We start from the raw sequence: 22109 nt of genomic DNA, 5'->3' as shown, positions 1-22109 counted from the left end.
CGGTACGGGAAATCTATTTTTGATGGTGATACGATTTAGTGCTTGATAGTCTACACACATGCGGTATGTGCCATCTTTCTTATGCACTAACAGGTTTCAGAGAGTGTTCACTACAGTATAGCGAGAGAGAGACACTACGCACTGGCTCCAAGAGCAGGTGGCTCCGATTTTGAGAAGGCCGATAGGTACTCGATCTTCAAGTGCAGGTTTTAGTCCATGTGTATGTAGAGCTAGACGTTATGCCTGTGTGCGTGTGTTTCCTTTGGTGGATGAGGCCGATGGTAATAGCAAGTAACAGGGAGAGAGAGAGAGAGAGAGAGAGAGAGAGAGAGAGATCTCAGTGCCATATTGCATGTGTAAGGTGACGGCAGGTTCACAGAGAGAGAGAGAGAGAGAGAGAGAGAGAGAGAGAGAGAGAGAGAGAGAGAGAGAGAGATAGATAGATAGATAGTTCTATTATCGTCTTGGGAGGTCAAATATGACCTATGGGACCAAATGAACATGTCACGTGGTGTGAGTGGAGTTCATAAGTGACTCTCGATGCTCAAAAATGGTTGAAATGAGCATCGCAATAGAGAGTCCACATCGTGGTTGGGAGAGGAAGGTATGTAGGGAGAGATCATGGCTGAATATATGGGGAAAAGAGGACCTAATGTGGTCAAAATCTGAGCACTCAAGTAGTGTGTGGTACTCACTCTCTCGCACTTAACGAGGGCATAAGGTGCAAAGTCGACGACACTCCTCGCCAGTGCCCCAACGTCCTGTCTCGTAGCGTAGAGAATGGGAGCTAAGACGAATGGAGGCAATGGTGTAGATCGCACTCAACGGGATGGGCTCAAGGATGTAGGAATGGGTTCGGTTACCTCGTTCCGAGTAGAAGAGAGATTTGTAGTTTGGGGCAACGTGTGTGGTGTAATGGCTGAAGCGAGAACCTCCGGATTTCTCCCAAGCCGTGATACATTGGCGTTGTAAGAAGGCCTCATTAACTTGGGAGTCGATCGACGCATCCTTGACCAAGTGACATGCATCCCATCTTCCAAACCATTTCTTGATATCAAGCATCCACCCCGAACTTAGTATTTTGCTCTTGCATGTCTTTTGAACCATTTGACTTGCTTCATATGCGATTCTAGGAAGTCGATGCAAAGGGCTACGTTGTGTCTTACGCATGTACTCCACAACCCTTTGCATGCCCAAGACCTCAATGGGAAGCAATCCGGACTCAAGAAGTAAGAGCATGTAGGGTGTTTGTGTCTTGACTTGGAGAAAGTTGGTGAGAAAATGCTTTTGGACATTCTCAAACTCTTCCAAGTAGACTTCCCGATGCTTCCACCCCACACCTTCACTCCATAAAGAAGCACTGGTGTCACCAATGTGTCAAAGAGGTACTTTTTGAGAGCCCAACACTTGATCTCTCCTGCATTGCACATGTTCTCAAATGCATAATAGGCCCTCTTTCCGGCTTCCAAGCGACGCATTGCACAATCCTTCCATTTATGATTGGATGGAACCTCAAGGCCAAGGTACTTGAAGTGATCTACCACTTCAAGTTTCTCATTGTTATATACAATGCATGGATTTTCATCATTGAGGGTCTTTACAAGCATAACCTTGGTTTTGGATCCATTCACGATCAGCCCGCTATGTAGGCAAAAGCGTTCCAAGACACTCATAAGCTTTTGTGCATCTTCTAAGGTATGTGCCAAGAGCACTACATCATCGGCATAAAGCAAAAGCATGATCACCGCATTTCCAATCTTAACCTCTTCTATGCCTTCTTGCTGCATAAAGTCAAGAACCATGCATTCCAATTCATCCATGAGTAGCCCAAAGAGGGTTGGGGAAAGTGGGCATCCTTGTTTGACACCAATAGTTCTTGCAAAAAATTCTGAAATTCCATCTCCCATACAGAATCGACATATCACTTTTTGGTAGATGCGAAAGACTGCATGCATAAATTCTCTCGGCACTTGAAGGCTTTGCATACGTCTCCAAAGATTTCCTCACGGTACCATGTCAAAAGCTTTCTTGAAATCCACAAAGCAACAATACAACTTTTTTCCTTTCAATCGAGACGCTTCCATAAGAACTCGAAGAGTGACAAGGTGATCAATAGTGCTATGATGCTTTCGAAAACCTGCTTGGCCAAGTGCACGTTTGCCATTCTTTTTAGCCCATTCACTTATCTTCATCTCCATGATACATCCAAATAACTTTGCCATTAAAGAACCAACCATTATAGTGCGATAGTTGTTCACATTGTTTACATCTCCTCCTTTGTGCAAAGGTTTGATCCAATTTGCACTCCAATCATAAGGCATGCCATACTGAAGTGCAAGGTTAAACATATCGCATATCCAATATCGTGTTTTCTTGCTTGTCCATTTAATCATTTTAGCCTTGACACCTTGAAGGTCACCTGCCTTACGAGTAGCAAGTTTCTCAAGCGCGTGGCATACATCTTGAATGGTAAAGAAGGGAGACATAAACGGAAGGGAGCTACAACACTCCATCTTATCAACATTGGGTTGCTCATAGAGATTCTTACAATGCATATACATATCCTCAAGAGTCAAGTCACCAAAGCTCTCAACGCGCTTTCCTTTTAGATTTTGCCAAAACTTGCCACATGCATGTGCTTTCTCTTGTGCTAAAAGAAGTTGTTTTTCGACTTCCCACCTTCTCCTCTTCTTTTGAACAAGTGCTTTGTATGTGTGTGAACATTCCAAGTAAACTTCCTTGTCTTTGATTGCATCCAATCTTAGCAAGTGTTTTCGGGCTTGACTACATTCCATGTCAAACCATTTCTTCTTGATGCTACCCTTCTTAGACCTTTTGCAAGACATGTGTTTCACCGAAAAGCATTCCTTCGCACAAGAGAAAATTACTTTTTTGAAAACTTTCCACTTGCATTCTAATGTTGGGCTCTCTTGATGCTCTATCATGCTTAACATTTGGTCCACCATATCAGCATATATAAGTGCTCGTTTGAAGTCTAGACGTAGGTACAAATGATTCACATCATGATTGGAGGCTACGTGCTCGGGCCGTTTACCACACTTGAGGTCAATACATAACATCCTATGATCCGATTCCGGATTCCATTCACCAAGTGTAAAGTTTTGTATGTATTCTAGAGTGGCTTCCGAGAACAACATATAGTCAATCACGCTAGCACCGTTGTGCTTTCTACATGTAAAGTCATTGGTGCCTTGCCATAGAGATACACCATTTGCAATGAGCATTCCGGTACTATTGCACATATGTAGAAGTGACTTTCCATAGTGATCCACTTCTTTTGCATCATTAGAACTTCGATTATACATGTATGAGTCATCCATTCTTCTTGAGACATGCGGCATGTCTACTTGTTGTGTGTCGTGTTGTAGCATATTTGTGCGAGCATTCATGTCTCCAAAAACAATGACTTCACCTTGATCCTTGTAATGAGAAATGTCTTCCTCTAGTTCAACAAAGGGCTGATCTCTATCCATATTCAAGCAAGCATAAAAGTTGGAGTCATAGTGAGGAATGTAGCAACCAGCCACAAACATGACTTGACCATTTGGTGGGATGATTTTCAGCCATAAGTAGCGTTTATACTTATCTTCTTTGACAATGGAAACATCTTTCAAACCCTTTTTGGTCATACATGCTACGCTTCCTTGGCCTCTTCGTTGCTTTGCATTTTTGGCCCACATCAAAGAATGCACATCGTATTTGTCAAATCCAAGAATTCGTTGCGCATCATGCTCCCATGTTTCGACAAGAAGTATCACATCGGAGTCATTGGTAAGCTCATCAATGCCAATCCCCACATTCCATGGATACCCGTTACAATTCCAAAAGCTTATTCGCAAGCGTGAGTTGGTCTCATAGATCATGTGTCCCTATTTGTTGGGTGGACTTGTATCCTCCTTAAGTGGCTTTTCTTCTTGAGGTGATACCTTAACCTTCTTGCTTCTTTCCTCATATGCTTTGCGACGTACATTTTGTTGCATAATAGTGCGATCCTCATATACATTACAACCTGTTCCTTTGAGGTAGATCCAACCATTGTCAAGGATGATCTTTCTCTTTACCTCATCAGCCATGGTACATACAATAGGTCTTTCTCCCGAGCGAGGGACTCCTTGTTTTCCAACTCGATGTGCACCATAAGCCATGATTCCTGACATGCCAAAGTGTGTAGCAAAAAACTCTTCAATAGCAACTGCAAGAGATTGGGGTGTTTCCATGCTTTCCTCCTTGATTCCACGAATGACGATGTTCTTTGAGCGTTTTTGTCGTTCGTGCAATTCTTGAGTGCCCACATTCTCTACATTCTTTGCTTGGACAACGGATTGCGTGATAGGAGATGTAGAAACCACATTATCCTTACATATATCAGCCCATGATTTGGATGCATTTCTCATCTCACATACATCATGTCGTATTGTATCTATTGTTTCCTCTTTCAATACATGATCACTCTCAACTTGCAATACATTCATGTCAACAAGAGAGCGTTTACATTCTTGAACTTCATTCTCAAGATGCATCAAGCGTGTTGTTTGCATTTCAAGAACCTTCTTGAGGTGCTCATTCTCCACAACGAGAACTCTTAAAGTACCATTCTCCATTGCAAGTGCGCACAACTCTTCACCTTGTTTGTTGACGGTTTCTTGTAACGAGATCAAGTAAGCCATGATCATTGCTTCCGTTGTTGTAGATGATGTGGTTGGATTAGCATCCAAATTCCTTGGAGATTTTGCATCATTCTCCATGGCGAGTGTGGCTTTTCCACCCTTGCGAGTTTTGTCTGACATTGCCTTCAAGTCGGCAACAAAAACGCAAAGTTTTGACAGTTTTTTCAGTTCTGAGATGCTGTTACAGCAAAGCCTTCCATTACACAGAAAAATTCTGTCTTTACATCAATGCGTAGAGGGCTTCGTGCTCTTCGATTGAGGCTATAGATCACCTAAATCGGAGTTCGGATGAGCAAGTTATGGTCAAAAGAGTAAACTGCTGTCTACTAGGTCAAAAAACGGCTGAGAGAGAGAGAGAGAGAGAGAGAGAGAGAGAGAGAGAGAGAGAGAGAGAGAGAGAGGTGCTGCTTTGAGGACTGCGAGAGAGAGCATGGTAATGAGAAAGCAGGAGAATACCTTGCAGGAGATGTACGCACTCTTGTTGTTGTTCTTCTTCTTCTTCTTCTTCTTCTTCTTCTTCTTCTTCTCTCTCTCTCTCTCTCTCTCTCTCTCTCTCTCTCTCTCTCTCTCTCGCTCGTTTTGGTTGTTTGAGCATTCATCTTTGGTGACTAGGGGAAAAGGAGAAATTCTAGTTGATGGCAAGGAGAAAAGGGAAAATGCCGGTTGGTGGCAAGGGGAAAAGGAGAAACTCCGCCCCAAAATAGAGAAAAATAGTGTAAAAACCTGAAAAAGTAACCTAATTTTCTAAATTTTCCTCTTGGAAAATTCAAGGAAAGGAGTTTTGTATGTTTGGAAAATTGATTTTTCCCGAACGCTGGATCTCTCTCCTTAAAAACTTTTCGTTCAAAACCAGCTCCACTAACTTAACTTAGAGTCCCGTCCCGCCCAACACTTGTGGGAGGTTGGGGAGGGTGTGCCAGTCACGTGTTGCAGGTGATGATTGCAGTCACACTAGGTTTGCATCCTTGAAGGAATCTTTGTCCAGTGCACTAGTTAGCGGGTTGCAGTAGGTGTGTATGCTATTCTTTTCAACCTACATCAACGTGCAAGTCACGATGAGGTACTAAAAGCTGCAATTGCTCGTCGGTGAGGCAAAGCGCTGTAAAATTTCGTTTTGAGTCGAGATCTTACAGAGGCTGCAGTGCATCGGTCGAGCCCCTCTAATCCCTGCAAGCATCGTGCGAGACCACAACGCTCGGTGGTTGCAGAGCAACGAGCCCCCCCAAGCACTGGGCAGGACGGCCACGGGACTATTTGACACCACTTTGTCAGGTGGGATCTATGGTCCAGTATCTTCGAATGATGTGGACCGTCCATTTATTCTCAAGAATAAAAGGATTCCGACCGGTTGAGCCCCTGCGACTCGAATCCACCACCTACACAAATGGAGGCCATAACTCTCCCATTAAGCTATCGCGCGCCACTTGAAATGGAGGTGTGTACATAGAATTATATAGCAAAACTGACGGGGTGGAGATCACTTTGGGATGGACGGGGTCACACTGCAATCACTTTGGGATAGTCGGGGTCACACTGTAATCACTTGGTAATGGGTGGGGTCACAAGGTGATCACATGTCGATTGGGATTCACATGGGGATCACTTGGAGGTCACTTGATGTTCACATCAAATTTACTTGGTGTTCACTTTAATTGTGATCACATGGTGATCACTTGGAGATTAAACCGCCATCAGACGGTGCAAAATCGATCCCGCTGCCCCCAATTAATAGGGACCGTAGATCCCACCTGACAGAAGTGGTGTCAACCAGTGATGAGGGCAGGACGGGGCTCTTATCAAAATATGGATTTGGAAGCAAAAGTACGCGCTTTCCTGTTTCTTTTTGTTAGATCTTTGAATATTCCTCAGACCTTTTGGCACACCTACACCTACACCTAGTAGCTTCAAGGTCCTATAAAAATTTTCAAATGCTGCATTGCTGACACATTGTGGCAGTATTGACTTTGTACACTTTTATATCGTATTAGGGTGACAGGCAGACGCCTAGCTTCTAATAATCAATAATCAACATAGGAGGGGTCGCCACCCAGGGGTTATAAAAAGGTTCCGTATGGCGTTGTTTGTCCGCGCACCAGAACACGTGATCGAAGGGCGGGCGGTATCTCCTTGCTCTTAAATCTCTCTCTCACTCACTCACTCACACAGACGCGCACACACAACCTTGGTTGCATTGTGTCAACATGAGTGCCAAACAGCAGCCCCATGCCTTGATCTTCCCATTTCCCGCACAGGGTCACATCAACCCCATGATGCAGCTCGCCATGCGCCTGCTGGATGAGGGATTCTTCATCACATTTGTCAACACAGACCACAACCATGAGAGGATGTTCCCCAAGCCAACAGCAGACAACGTTGCCCATTTCTCAACATTGCCGAATTTGCGCTTCGAGCATATTCCTGATGGCCTGCCAGACCTGCATCAGCGCCTCAATGAGCAGCCAAAAGGAGTGGTCGAGACGATTGCTGCCACTTTGGCTTTGCCAGGCCCGCTTGCGAAGCTGGTTCGGCACATATATTTTGAACAGCAATGAGTCCCCTCCCCTGACTTGCATCCTTGCTGATGCCTGCTGCACTTGGATTCAAGATGTGGCTGACCAATTCCACATCCCTCGTGTCTCTCTGTGGACGACTCCGGTGCATGCCAACATTGCCTACACCTTCCAATCCACTCTTCAATCACTTGGCATCATCCCTGTGAAAGGTTTGTTGATTTCCACTCTTCTGATACTAATATTGAATAGCCATACTTGTCTTAGCATATCTTATACACAATAAGATTTAGAAATTTTCTCATGTAGGAAAATGGAGTCTTTTTCAGTGTTTTCCATACAATGAATAACATCATGAGCTTCTGCTCGAGAGGCACCGCATACCTAGCTAGGTACGATTGGGGGCAAGGGACCCCTGGGCCGGCGGTCCCAGAGCTTCTGTGAGGGAGGCACCGCATACCTAGCTAGGTACGATTGGGGGCAGGGGACCGCCGGCCCGGTCCGGCCACCGGGCCGGCGGTCCCCTGCCCCCAATCGTACCTAGCTAGGTATGCGGTGCCTCCGGCACCGGCCCGGTGGCCGGCGGTCCCCTGCCCCCAATCGTACCTAGCTAGGTATGCGGTGCCTCCCTCACAGAAGCTCATGATGTTGAGGTAAGTCACAATGTGGGAATTATTGTGAGAATTTGTTCAAAACTTCTCGTGTTATGATGGGACTCCTCTGCTGCTCTGGATTGAGTGGAGAGATGTGTGGCAAATCTTTGGTTAATTTGCATACATGCATACATACATATATTGGGGAGGGAGAGAGAGAGAGAGAGAGAGAGAGAGAGAGAGAGAGAGAGAGAGAGCACTCTGGTAACTCTGTGGTAGATGACTGTAAAAGTTTTTTGCCATCATGAGTGCTTCTTTATTTGCTAGCAGATCAAAGCAAACTACAAGAGGTTGTTCACTACATTCAAGGCATTGCTCCAATGAAACTCGAGGACTACATCTCGTTCTTCTTCGTGGATTCGACAACAGATTTTATGTTTCAATGGTTTTTGAGACTGTCTCTGAAGAGGCCTCTAGAGGCAGCTTGGAATCTAGGTAACGACTTTGAAGAGTTGGAGAGTGAGGCATGTGCTGCATTCAAGAAAGAGGTCCCCGATTTCCTACCGACTGGCCCCTTGCTTCTGATAGACGTCCGCCATGGTAACCCACATGACATGGAGTCAACAAGCATTGGCAGCATGTGGCCTGAAGACACAACATGCAAAGACTGGCTCTCAAAACATGAGAAGGCTTCTGTCATTTACATTGCCTTTGGAAGCGTTGTCAACATGCTTGAGGAAGAGATTGGGGAGCTCATCCAGGGCCTTGAAGAGAGTGGAGCACCGTTCCTCTGGGCAGTCCGCCCCGACCTACGTGGCGCTGCTCTTTCGCGGTTGCGGGAAAAGCTAGATTCAGAGGCAGTGCAAGGGAAGCCGAGCGGCCAAGGAATGCTCGTGTCGTGGGCGCCACAGCTCGCCGTTCTGACACATCCATCTGTTGGTCTCTTTGTGTCTCATTGTGGATGGAATTCTGTGATAGAGAGTGTTGCTGGAGGTGTGCCAATTTTGGAGAAGACTCCCGGGTTTGCGGAACAAAGCATGAATGCACATTACATTACGGATGTATGGAAGATCGGGCATCGTCTGCCGAATGGGGCGAGTGCGAGTGACATAAAATTGCTGATAAGCTGATTAATGGGAGACTCTGAGGAAGCTGCCAGCATGCAGGGGCGCCTGTCTGCTCTGCGGCAGAAGGCATTGGCTACGGTTTGTCAGGGGGGTTCGTCCATGTCCAACTTCAAATTGTTCATAGATGACATGTACAGGCGAGCGGCGGAGGCGGCGGCAGCAGCAGCAGCCAGGCAGTAGCACCCGTGTTTCAGAGATCCTTCGTCAGCTCTCTCCCCCTCTCTCTGATTCAGAGCTTTGTGAGTGCCCTCTTTGACCAACTACGTCTTGAGTTCGAAACTTTTGTCCGAGCGATCTTATCCTCCTACATGCTCACTTGTAGTTTGTGTAAAGGCGACTAAGGGTGGTGTCACATTGCTCAAAAGGCGGCCAGCTTTTCCCTGTCACTCCCATCAGCCCCATCCCCTATACATGTACATAATTTGCTAGCCATACAATTTAGAGCTAGATATAGAAGAGTGATGCCTATGTTGCTACCTAGTGCACTATAAAATGAAGACCACTTTGAAACTTTCTCTTCAAGAAAGGCTTAATTGGGTCTCTATTTAAATATGGACGACATCGAATTGACGCCTCGGGCTCTTTGGTTAGAGTTACTCTTAAACACAAACTAGTATGTGACCCGCGCGTTGCTACGGTCAAGAAAAGGATGGTTATTGGATCTCTCTCTCTCTCTCTCTCTCTCTCTCTCTCTCACACACACACACACACACACACACACCATCATAACCTGCAAAAAATATCTCTTAGTACATTAGTCCCCATAGTGCTCTAATCTATAGAGAAGTGCCATCGCTGCTGATGGGGAGCTGAGAGAGAGCATGGCGAAGAATGAGTCTCCTAAGTTTGGACAATGGAATGGGCTCCTCTCTCTCTCTCTCTCTCTCTCTCTCTCTCTCTCTCTCTCACACACACACACACACACACACACATACACACAATCTGTCCGAGTTGTGGGTACAACTGCTCCCACCTAAGCCATTAGCTCTTTACTCTCTTTCTACCAGACCAAACTCGTAGTGGCTCAAGCAAATTCATGCACACCTATTGCCTTGAGCACCCATCTTCTACTACCAAGCACTCCACACCAGTGGACAATGCTTGTCCCTTGTTCGCCTCTACATGATCATTAGTAGCTATCATGATCAAGGTCTTGGACTTGGTCCCAACAACCATCTCACTCTTCTCTTTCTCTGTCTACTTGCTAGTGGCAGAGCGCTCTCTCTCTCTCTCTCTCTCTCTCTCTCTCTCTCTCTCTCTCTCTCTCTCTCTCTCTCTCTCTCTCTCTCTCTCTCACAACCAGGCTTTGGATGCTCGCCGTGTGTGCGTGCGTGTGTGTGTGTGTCTGTGTGTGTGTGTGTGTGTGAGAGAGAGAGAGAGAGAGAGGCAACTAAACCCAGTAAGAAGCACGGGCGGCATGAGGTTTTGAACCTGTTGTTCTTGGAGTCACCTGGTGGAGTTGGTTTTTCATACTCGAACACGACTGTTGACCGCGTTACTAATGATGCTAAGACAGCTCAAGATTCCCTAAGATTTCTCTTGGGATGGTTCAAGAAGTTTCCATAATATACATCCAACAAGCTTTTTCTAACTCGTGAAAGCTATGCAGGCACAACCTCTCATACTCACACAAAGGAGAAGTAGGGCAAAGACAAATCATGTATGCAAGCAGAACTGCCATAGTGGTGTTTACTAAAAAATGGAGACCATGCTCTCTCTCTCTCTCTCTCTCTCTCTCTCTCTCTCTCTCTCTCTCTCTCTCTCTCTCTCTCTCTCTCTCTCTCTCTCTCTCTCTCTCTCTCTCTACTCCCCTCGCCCCCCCCCCCCCCCCCCCCCCCCCCCTGCCACACCTCCTCGCGCTCCCCCCTCGCCCAGCCACTCCCGTTGCGCCTTGTTGCCTCTTGCATTTTCTGCAACCAGCCCCGCTGCCCTTGCTTTTTTTGCTTTGCCTTGCCTCCCTCCCCCCCTCGGAGCAGGTACAGGTCTAGCAATTTTCCAGCAGGGAATTCACACTGCAGGTCTTGAACTCCATGAATTTTTAGGAATTTTCAGAAATCCTCATAGTCTGCAGACAAAATTTCAGAAATACAAAAAACCCAAGAAAATTCAAAAATTCATATAGCAGACTTTTTTGCAGTTTTTTTTTTAATTTGCAGATTTGCAAAAATTGCAAGGTATGCAAAATGTATGCTTGATGCCGGAGACTATGTATACATAGTGTGGAAACATATGTGTGCTTAGTGGCTCTCGTTTTCTGGGCGGCGATTAAGCATGAGGAAGCATAATGATAAAATCGACCCCTTAGAGGATGCCATTCAAAAGTGCAAAGAGGAAATGACGAAGACCATTACCAAGATGAACCGCAATCTATTGGGCACAATAAAAATGCTCGAAGGACGCGTGTTGATCCAAGAAAGTAAGAAAAATGCACTGGAAAATCGGGTGATGACTCAGGATGAAGAGATTGCGTCACTCAAGAAGGATCTCGCCGAAGCACGATCAAGAAACACACTGGAAGATGGAAAATTGCAACCCTCAGTAATCGAAGAAATCAACACGATCAAGGAGCAAGTACGAGCCATCAAAGAGGGAGAAGAGCAACACAAAGAGATGACGACTTCTTGGGAAGATGTTCTTCCAAAAACTCAGCAGAAGACGGATGAAGCCGAGAAATGGATCAAGGTTGCCAAGAAAGGAAAAGGCAAGGATAACGTCCACGTCGACACCCACGATCATTAATCTGACACTAGAGGAGGAGCAAGAAGGCGTGTGCGCGCTTTACATGTGAGAATTTGCGGTCTTAAAGACAAAGATAATGTGGACGAAGAGGTAAAAGAGCTCATGGCCTTGATGGGGGTTCATGAGCCGATGCACACAGAGCTTGGAGAGTGGGCAACATAAAGAAAAATGGAAGCAGTGGGGAAACCCCAAAAGAAAGGGCACTCATCCTCCGCTTTTCGTCCATGGAAGCGAAGGAGACCTTCTTGAAGAAAATGCCAACTCTTAAAGAGAGGGGCATCTTTCTCGGGGATGATCTTACCCTCTCGCAGATCGCTCATATGCAGGAGGTAATTCCAGAGATTCGAGTGGCAAGGGGAAAAGGAAAGATTTCCTTTTACTAATATGGAAGAGTGGTAATACTGGAGCGATGCTCCACATGACAGTGCAAGACTTATGGGACCACACTCAAAGTTGCTGCCTGGAATTGTAATGGATCTATGCGTCTTGATGTGGGTGCTTTTGAATATAGTTTTACTGGAATAGACATCATCTTCTACAACGAGACACATCAGGCCCCTGGGCAATCCATGCCTCACATCAGTGGATACAGATGGGAGACAGCTTACAGACAGGAGACGATCAAAGCACAATGGACGGGGCTCAGGGGGAGTGGCAGTGTTATTTAGAGAGGATTTGCAGCCATTGATACATATAGCCCACAGGGATGAGCAGGCTAGGTACATGTGGGTGAGATTGAGAGCAGAGACAGGCAGATATCTTTACATTGCTATTTGCTACTTTCCCCCAAGTACATCAGTCTATGCATCACCCAGAGGACAGCCCCCCTTTTCTATTTTGGATGATGACATATGGGAGTTCTCTAGAGATGGTGACATTCTCATTCTAGGGGACTTCAATGCTAGGACTGCCCATCACCAGAGAGTGTTTTATGATACTTCAGAGGAGATGCTGAGAGAGCTAGATGTTGTAGAGACGGGCATGTCCAGACTATCACAATATGTGGAATATACTAAGTATGGACGACACCTGATAGACATGAGTACTGCACATGGACTGGCCATCTTGAATGGCCTACAGAGATTCCTTGCTGCTACGGGAGGTTTCATATGCTTTCCACACAGACATGGAGCCAGCATAATGGATTATGTCATGGCACAAACGACTCTCATCTCTAGTATCCAGGATCTCATAGTTGGGCCAAGACCGGTTGGGGTGGCAGTGGATCATGCTCTTGTGTCGATGACCATCTCCTTCCAGTTCAGTGTAGCACACAAGCCACGGGTAGCAGCCCCTACTCGCTACACCTTCACGCGGAAGACGGATTCTGGATACATAGACGGGATCTACAAACGCCTATGCACTGAGGAACCAAGGGGACCTCTCGAGGAGCTTACTACTATACTAACATAGACATTACATGATAAAGCAGCAGAGGCATACCCACACACCCAACCTGAGCAGAGATGCCGTTCAGGGAGCATGCCTCAGAACAGCTGGTATGATGAGGAATGTCGCCAGAATAGAGCTAGACTTCAGAGGGAGGTGCTTTTGGGGGACATCACTCACAGACAGTCACAGATTGACTTCTGACGCCTGGTGCAGTGGAAGAAGAGGTCATTTTTTGCTCGACTAGAGAAGGATCTATACTAGCTATTCTTTAGTCAAGACTCGCATGAGGCATGGCGGCAATTTCATGAGCCGTCCCCCCCCCCCCCCCCCCTCCCCCTATGTCGTTACCTCTACAGAGACCTGGGGTCAGTACGCATCATCTTTGTACATAGTACCTGGACAGTCGCCCCTTCCCGACCCCCCCGATCCATGCCCACACACATGTGGTTTTTTCACCGCTGAGATGGTGAAGAAAGCCATTGACAGTATGAGGGCTGGGAGAGCATATGATCATGATGGCTTAGTGGCTGAGCACTTCATGCATGCCAAAGATCTACTAGTAGAGCTTCTAGCAGTTATGTTTAATCGTGCCATGTGTGAGGGCTTGCCTGATACTTGGAGCCTATCTACAATTGTACCTATCTTCAAGTCAGGATACCCTATGGAGCTTGGGAATTATCGCAGTATCATGATTGGACACACACTGGCATGGTTGTACGCATCCATTCTTGAGCAGCAGTTGAGTAGATGGGTAGAGAGGGAAGGAATACGTGCAGCTGGGCAGGTAGGGTTTAGGAGAGGATTTTCTACTCTTGACCATATCTTGACATTTAGGGCCATCATCGAGGACGACAAATCTCATGGGAGACGGATCTATTGTAGCTTTGTGGACTTCCGCAAAGCATTTCACACAGTACCCAGAGCTAGATTGATGTGCAGATTACAAGAGATGGGAGTACCCACAGAGCTCATTTGGGGGATCATGGCATTGTACAGATCAGTAGTAGGGCATGTACGCACCTTTTAGGGACTATCTACACCGGTTCACTCCACTATTGGGATGAAGCAGGGCTGCCCGCTCTCTCCTACTCTATTCAGTATGTATGTAGATGTGACTTCTGACTACATTGAGAGCAATGGTGATAGAGGTGCACAACTGACAGGGACATGAATTCCACTTTTTTTATGTGCTGATGATATTGTGTTGATCTTCGAATCTCCAGAGGCAATGCAACATCACTTGGATGCTTTGCATAGGTTTGCCCATGAAAGTGGTTTGTCTGTCAACCTAGGTAAAACCAAGGTGATGGTGTTTAATACCACCCCACAGTGGATTGGGAGGTCAGCACCTACATTCACATACGGCCAGGAGTATACAGATGCTTACACTTACCTTGGAGTGGTTTTTAGCGGACTTGCATTCTCACGAAGGAGAGCAACAGAAACCAGATTGACTAGAGCCCATGCAACATTGGGTAGATTGGAGAGGATGTGTTCGCAGGTTCAATTTCAGGAGCCTCGGACGAAGCTCTGGCTCTTTGACACTTTGGTGGCTTCTGCATTGCTCTATGGAGCTGAGATATGGGGACCTTCATTGGATCGTCACGGGAGGTTGAGTTGCACTGATGGATGGGAGAGCATGGAGAAACCTCTCATCTCTATGATCTCGCGGCTCATTAGAGCCAAGGCCTCAGTACCACGTGCCATATCCAAGCAGAGCTAGCGCCCCCCCCACTAATGGTTGAGGCGCTCCCAGATCAGTCTCCTTCATACACCACATGTGGGAACTTCCTAGAGACAGATATGCCTGCCTTGCACTTGAGTCCTTGGTTAGCCATGCAGGGAGATACATCATGCTGCTATAGGGAGATGACATCATGGTTTCAGACGCATGGGTTCAACATAGACATGTTACCACCCTTCCAGTACTCATTGGATGCACCATCTCTCACTCTTACACAGTCCGAGATCACCAGGCTCATCTGCCAAGACCTGACCCGGTTAGACTCCAGGAGGACATGGATACAGCCAGCACAGGAGCTGGGCACGAAGATGGCTTTCTACACAGAGCATCTTCTCCAGCTTACGGAGGATGGTTTTGTGACAAGACCCAGATACATGGACACCCACTTATCTCATGGGATACGAGGTGCTATTGGCCAGTTACACACATCTTCTCACCAGCTACGGATTGAGACTGGGAGATATAGTGGAGTACGAGGAGAGGCCAAGACATGCCTCTTGTGTGACATGGAGCCTAAGACAGAGTTTCACTACACGTGCCGTTGCCCCGTCTACTACGAGATACGAGACCTCTTCTATTGCTTGTTCAGAGAGGGTTTTGGACCACTCTCCAGAGTCATGGGATATGAGGATCAGAGATGCTTGGGTTTGTTCTTGCTCGAGATGCGCAGACACAGAGATATCATGATGAGTGGAGAGGTTAGCTAGATGGATCACATATTTCTTTAGAGCAGACACTGGACAGCCCCGCAGGAACTACTCCCAAAGAAAAGCTCACATTCATCTCACACGAGAGGCACACTAATCGATCGAGCGATTCAGCTGGGGAAATCCAAGCACCCACGACTGCGGAGGACTACACAACATCGACGGAGGCTACATCAGAAGATTCATAGCACTGTGGCCAGGCATGATGACGCCCAGTCAGACTACTGACCATGAAGGAGATTGATGAGATCCGCCAACGACCGATGATAGATCTCCTGTGATTTAGCTATCCCAGCCAGCTGCTAATTTTGCTTAGTTCACATCGACCAGCTTAGGATTCCATAGTCTTTTTTGTTTTGTACGTTGTTATTTCGCTACTCTGACTTTGTATCAGATCCACCACATTGTAACTTTCTGGTTTCATAGGTCACTTTGGCCTTTTGAAGATGTTAATATAACATTTCATTTTATTTCATTCTCTCTCTCCCTCTCTCTCTCTCTCTAACACACACACACACACACACACACACACTGACAACAGGTTGTCAGACGTACAATTTCGACTATTGCAGGTCATTGAAAAAGGATGGAATCACATAAAATATGAACTACTTCACTTAATTTCCACAGGCTCTTTAATGTGTCCATGGTAAGGAAGACGACGAATCAACAACTCAATTTCGGCGTTGATCCAATAGGCCATACAAATCAACCAAAAAACAACACGTGGAGGCCCTCTCCTTCCTCTAATTTTTCAAACTCCATTATAAAAAGTATAGATAATGGACTATTGAATAATAACAAAAATCTATTTTGTATGCCAGTGCTCAAGAAAAACATAGGTTTAGTATAATCTGGCCTATAAATTTTCTCAACTATATCTAATGTACCTTGGAGGCTCTTGCCACGTGACATAAGGAAAGGGCTTGGAAGGGGGGAGGGAGACTAAGGCAAAGAAAGAAAGAGAGATTGGGTTCCAAGAAAAGGGTCTCTCTCTCTCTCTCTCTCTCTCTCTCTCTCTCTCTCTCTCTCTCTCTCTCTCTCTCTCTCTCTCTCTCTCTCTCTCTCTCTCTACTAGGATGGGCCACACATTTGTAAGATTTAATTTGAATTTTAGGACACCCACAAAAATTGGAGGAATTAATCTTCTATTGGAATATATTGATCACCTGGCGTGTCTTGCCAAAAATCATAATCAAGATCTAGCAACGTTCTCTTCTAAAGGATCCGAATTGTCTAATTTACTCAGGAAATTATGTGGGCTTAGTCCTAATTTTTTTACTGCACCTTCGACTCCTATGGTTCCTCTGCTTAATAGCCTTTTCTGTAGAGATGCTGCTGCTTTGGAAGCTATCAAAGAATTCCAAAAAGACCTATGTTCCCTCAGTGAAGCTTCCCTATTGGATCTAGTACCGAGGGTTTCTAGGGCCTTTCCTTTCTTACCTTCGTGACAGATCAAAGTGGAATCCTTGGGTGTGGACTATAGACTCTGGCTACTCCCTAACAAAGGATTCCTTGCTCCTATTTCCATGGAAACCTGGGTCTTCCTAGCTAACTTGGCTCCGGCTACCATAGAGGAGTGCAAACTCAAAGTCTTGACAGGGGTTCAGCTCCTTGATATGGGAGATCTTATTAAAGCACCGTTCAACATGAGGTTTCTTGATGATAAAAAATGCAGTTCCAATGCTGGCCTTTATGTGAGAACTAAAGCATTGATGACCTTTAGTAAAAGCAGTGCAGAATACTACACTGAAACTGTTTGGAATGTTTTCAGACCCTACCTTAAGTGTGCTTGCAGATTTTTGGATCCTAAAGCACCTTGTGAGTCAAGGATTATCTGGTTTGACCATGCAATTTGGTATGCCCTCAACAATCTTTCAAGCATTTTTTCTGACAAAGCTGAAGAATTTCATCTATCCCTCTTCTGCTCATGGCTTGGTGGATAGGCTAAGGATTTGGTCCTTGGAAAAATTGCTTTCATGCATTATAGAAGTACTATGTGTGACACCCTCCAGGAGCTTGGTGGTGATGGATGTGGCACCTTATTAACCACCTTTGGTAACTATAAGGGGATCAAAGGTATGGTTGCACAAATCAAGCCTAGCTTAGAGGATGAGGACTCTCAGGTTTCCAAACGGCCTAACACGCTTGGTTCTCCGTCTACTTCCTACACTTCCTTTCTTATGCCTTCATCTAGTGACTCTACGCATGGAAGAGGGAGGGCGAGAAGCTACACTAGAGGGCATGGTAGGAATGTACCAATCAGAAATCTTTTGGATATGTAATGTGCAGGGACTTCGGAACGCATGTGGTAGACTCTACCTATCCCCAAGGATGGAAAACCGTGATACTATTTTTACCCATTGCCTATTTACTAGCAAAATTTTGGAGTTTTTCACACCAGAGTCCCTTCTGAGTGAATGTTTCAGAAAGGTTTTTGGTCTTGATACATTGCTTGATAATGTAACCATAGGATGGAAGTATCTACCATCTATTAAAAACCTTGTCTACTCAAATGACTTCCTCCTTTTTAAAGATATCCCTACTTGCGTCTGTCATCTATACCCTATGTTTTGCAAATCATTTGCTAACCTAGGCTTACATGTGTGTACATCGAACTTAGAGATCATATCTGATTTATCTATCAGAGGCCTCTTAAATAATGGTCTGAATCACATTCCACCTTTTCCCCTTAATCCCAACCTTGCCTTACTGGCGGTTCTTGAATGCCTGGACGACTTGGCCTTAAAACTCCTACTGGAGTCAAAAGATCACATTATATTGACACATACACTTAAAGAAATCTTCTGGAACAAAATTAGTCTTTTACCACAAGGATGGTTAATCACTAAGACTACTTGGCTTACCCCCCAGGCGAGGGCATCCTTCTCAAACATTAAAAAATGCTGGTTTAATGTTGGTCTTGGTAAAGCACCAAATACGGCTTGTCTCATATGTTGGCTTGCCTTTGAGTCAGCCCATGATAGGCTTAAGGGGAATGAGTTCCTTGAACTTAGTGTCTCCCCTGGTGATGCTTCTACAAAACTTAAAAATGAGCTATCTATACTTGGATATCTTCCCAGATCACTTAAAATACCTGTCCTATTTCCTATGTATAAAAAACATAAGCATAAATTCAGATGGATTTCTGATGTTGCTAATAGTTTATTCACTGAGATCACAGATAACATCACTATTTGCCTTAAATTTATTCTATTAGAAATGGAAGACATTTGTGCAGTCAAAAGAGATATTATGAAACGATTTAACAACCTTGATTGTTGTTCTTTTTGGCTGATAAAAAATAATGCGGAGGTATATATTAACTTACCGGAAAACATTTACGCTATCTTTATTACTGACATAACACAATGCTATGAAAATATTCCGCTTATCGGTGATGACGGTCTTCTCAGTGTTTTAACTAAACTAATTTGAATCACTTTCACTCACAGAGCAAAGCTTGGGTACTCCTGTATTTCTACAAAAAAGAACTCCGGATGGGTTAAATTATCCAAATTGTCTGCTCCCTTCATCTTTCAGCATAATGATCTTTGCAAACATATCAAATGGGTACTAGAAAATAGTTATCTCCAACTTGGGGGTTGTTGTTACAAACAAATCCAGGGGATTCCTATGGGTTTTTCATGTTCTCCGGTGATGTGTAATATTTACCTTTGCTACTTCGAGTACATCTGGGTTTCTAAAATGATGAGCAACCCTTGTGATGCTCTAATACTCCCGCAATTTTTGCATACCTTCAGATTTATGGATGACTTATGTAGTCTTAATAATCCTGGTTTTGAGAATACATTGATAAATATTTACCCTTCCTGTCTTAGTATAGAAACAACCTTTGTTGAAAAATCTGAGAAACTGGAGAGTTTAGTCATCTCTAAAACTCATTTTTTAAACATCAAAATTAGCTTAACATCACCATTTTTGGGTAACTTCCATACATGTTTCTTCTGGAAGAGAGATAATCTAAAGTTGGCTTCCACGGAATTTACAAAAAGAAAAAGCAACAGACCATGTAAAAACTCTCTACACACTTGTTTAGGGCTGTTATTTCTAATTATGTATGCCTCTACGGATTGCTTCTTAGCTTATGAAGATATCATAACTCTGATCTCCAAATTTATCAACAAAGAGTTCTCCAAAAAAGACCTTACTGCATGTATTTGCAATTCCCTTAGGAAAAATAGTTGGGCCGGTTGACAATCAAAATTTGATTTGTCTCCTTAATACAAAATAAGGTGCGTACACAAAGTGATAGGAAATGTCTTCTTCTCTATACATCGTTTATAAATACTTTTCTGAGGTAGTAGGCCCATACTCTATAGGGCTACTACCTCATAGTGTATGGTGCCTGGGTATGGGTGGGCACACACACACACACACACACACATACTTGATCAAAAGTATTGCTTACAAAAAAAAGAGGGTCTATCATAAATAAGAGCAGATAAAACCGCCTTGGTTCCTCTTACATCACAGTTAAGCCGTCCATTACATGATCACACAAACAACTATCACAATAGAAACATATGGGTGGTCGTTCTGTATGGGGTAGGATATGATTAGCTAATGCCATGCTTAAACCTCTGGTTCGGGGATAATAATCAAAGTATCCTCGTAAGTAGGGACCAAAATGAGTACTTAGGAAGAGCTTGTGATGAGGAATAAATTGTGCCAGTAGGAATAATCGCTCTGAGAACCCGCGCTTCATAGACTGCTTAACGTAATAGTACTTCGGACCTAAACCCATGGCCTCTTTTACCATTGCCAGACTAATGTTCTTCTTGAAATGATCTCGACCCCATAATGTACATGTTACTTTGGTGAGTTTATCTTGATATGTCCACCACTGTGTTTGGGCTACAGTTGTCCCCTGGTTCCGGAAGAGAAGGCTGACATATTTTTTGACAAATGATCTACGAACTAACTCAGGAGTCTGCTGTAGGTGTTGGACTGCAATAGCTAATATTAGATCGGTGTTAATAGCCATAAGGGATTAGTGTATAACACACACTAAACTTCGTATACTATTGCCACTCCAAGGCTTCCTTACTCTTATACTAAAAGGGATGGTACTGTGCCTATGATCCAACTCACGTCTAAACACCAAAAAGTTGGTATATGGAGAATAGGACCTATCCATGATAAATATAAGGAATAATGATTTTAGTTCTCTAAATACCATGCATATAGTTGCTTATGAAATAGTATAATCTAGCATATATAAAAAAAACCCCTTCATCTTGTACGGATGTACTAATACCACTCCATGCTGAGCTTTGTACAAATTGTGAAAATAATTTAAAGCTTTTTTTCAAATTAGAAAAAACACCTAAAACATGGGCGATATGGAAGTTTTTTGCCTATATATAAAGGGTACCTAGAAAAGAGTACATTACTCCTTAATAGCCTAGGGTTTGAATTGGCTAATCGGCTCTTAATACCTATTACTGCCTTTACAATATGTTTGCCTGCCTGGCTATAGCACCACTTTTCTACCTCTCGGAACCACTAACCCGTGGGATTGAGGGCCTGGCATAATGTATCCTTCTTAAGTTGAAATAGGACTATTACTTCCTCAGGCAAGTTTCGATCTAACTGGTGGTAGGTGTTATCATCTGCCTTCACAACACCTGTTTCTAACGAACCTTTCCTTACACGGCTGCCTGGCTCTACACGCCAGACCTCCGCGGCGATTGGGCGCATTCCTCTGCTTTGGTTGGGTGGTATGCACCTATATCATCCTCTCTCAATGGTGTGACGGTTTGTATATCCTGGGGGATCTTTGTTCTGGACGAATCTGATCATAACAGTACACGCAGGAAAGACATCGAGCCTATATAAACCTATGATTAGTATTAATCACTTGGCATATTGTTACTGTATGAGGTAATGGAATTTGTAAAAACTTTTTTACATTGAGTGGTGAGGAGGGTTCTGTACTCTGTTGAAACGGTCTTCTACTGTCATGACGAATGGGAAGGAAGTCGTCGTGGGGGCTGTTCTGCCTACTGCTCCGAGTTCACAGGTCGAATAGTTAAATATATGTATACGATGAAAGTATATATTTTCTTTGGTACTACGTTTTGTTCTAACGTGGAATGAATCTCTTATATCTATTTTGTTGCTAAAACCTGCAAAACTGAGTGACATGATAGTTAAATATGGTACCCTATGATACTGTTTTGTAGTGGGAATATCCCCTGACATGTGGCATGTTCTGTTCTGATGCGGATTTGATCTCTTTATAATTTGGTTGCTAACCAGCAAAAACTATGAGAAATAGTTGGTAACAAATGGTACCCTATGGTAATTTGTGACTGTAGGGGGAATATCCCATGGCTTGTTATTGGTTCCTGAGTATAATAAAATGTAAAAAGATGTTGTGTTTCATGTGCATGGCTGGGTGTCTGGTTTGAGTACAGGCCTGGGGAATGATGATTCGGATACTAATGTAGTACTTCTTGGCCTGATGTAAATCCGGTATAGAGAGTATATCTCTAGTGCTGGTCGTATATGGCTGCGACTCGTTGACTAGTGGTAGAATGATATCTCTACCTCTGGTCATATTTCTATGACCATGTTTAGTTT

General features: G+C 44.4%; 1 pseudogene across 1 annotated transcript; it reads left to right on the top strand.

Moving 5' to 3' along the window:
• The first annotated feature begins 6809 nt into the window (after window positions 1-6809).
• LOC147419534 (linamarin synthase 1-like) lies at window positions 6810-9488 on the top strand (annotated as a pseudogene). Its single transcript, XR_015187107.1, has 2 exons — window positions 6810-7410; window positions 8122-9488. The product of XR_015187107.1 is annotated as a linamarin synthase 1-like (transcript).
• Window positions 9489-22109: the final 12621 nt, after the last annotated feature.

The sequence above is a fragment of the Adiantum capillus-veneris genome, chromosome 29 (assembly GCF_014529385.1).
Source record: "Adiantum capillus-veneris isolate H3 chromosome 29, ASM1452938v2, whole genome shotgun sequence".
NCBI lineage: Eukaryota > Viridiplantae > Streptophyta > Polypodiopsida > Polypodiales > Pteridaceae > Adiantum > Adiantum capillus-veneris.
The sequence above is the reverse complement of the archived record's forward strand: the minus strand, read 5'-3'. Positions and strand labels throughout refer to the sequence as shown.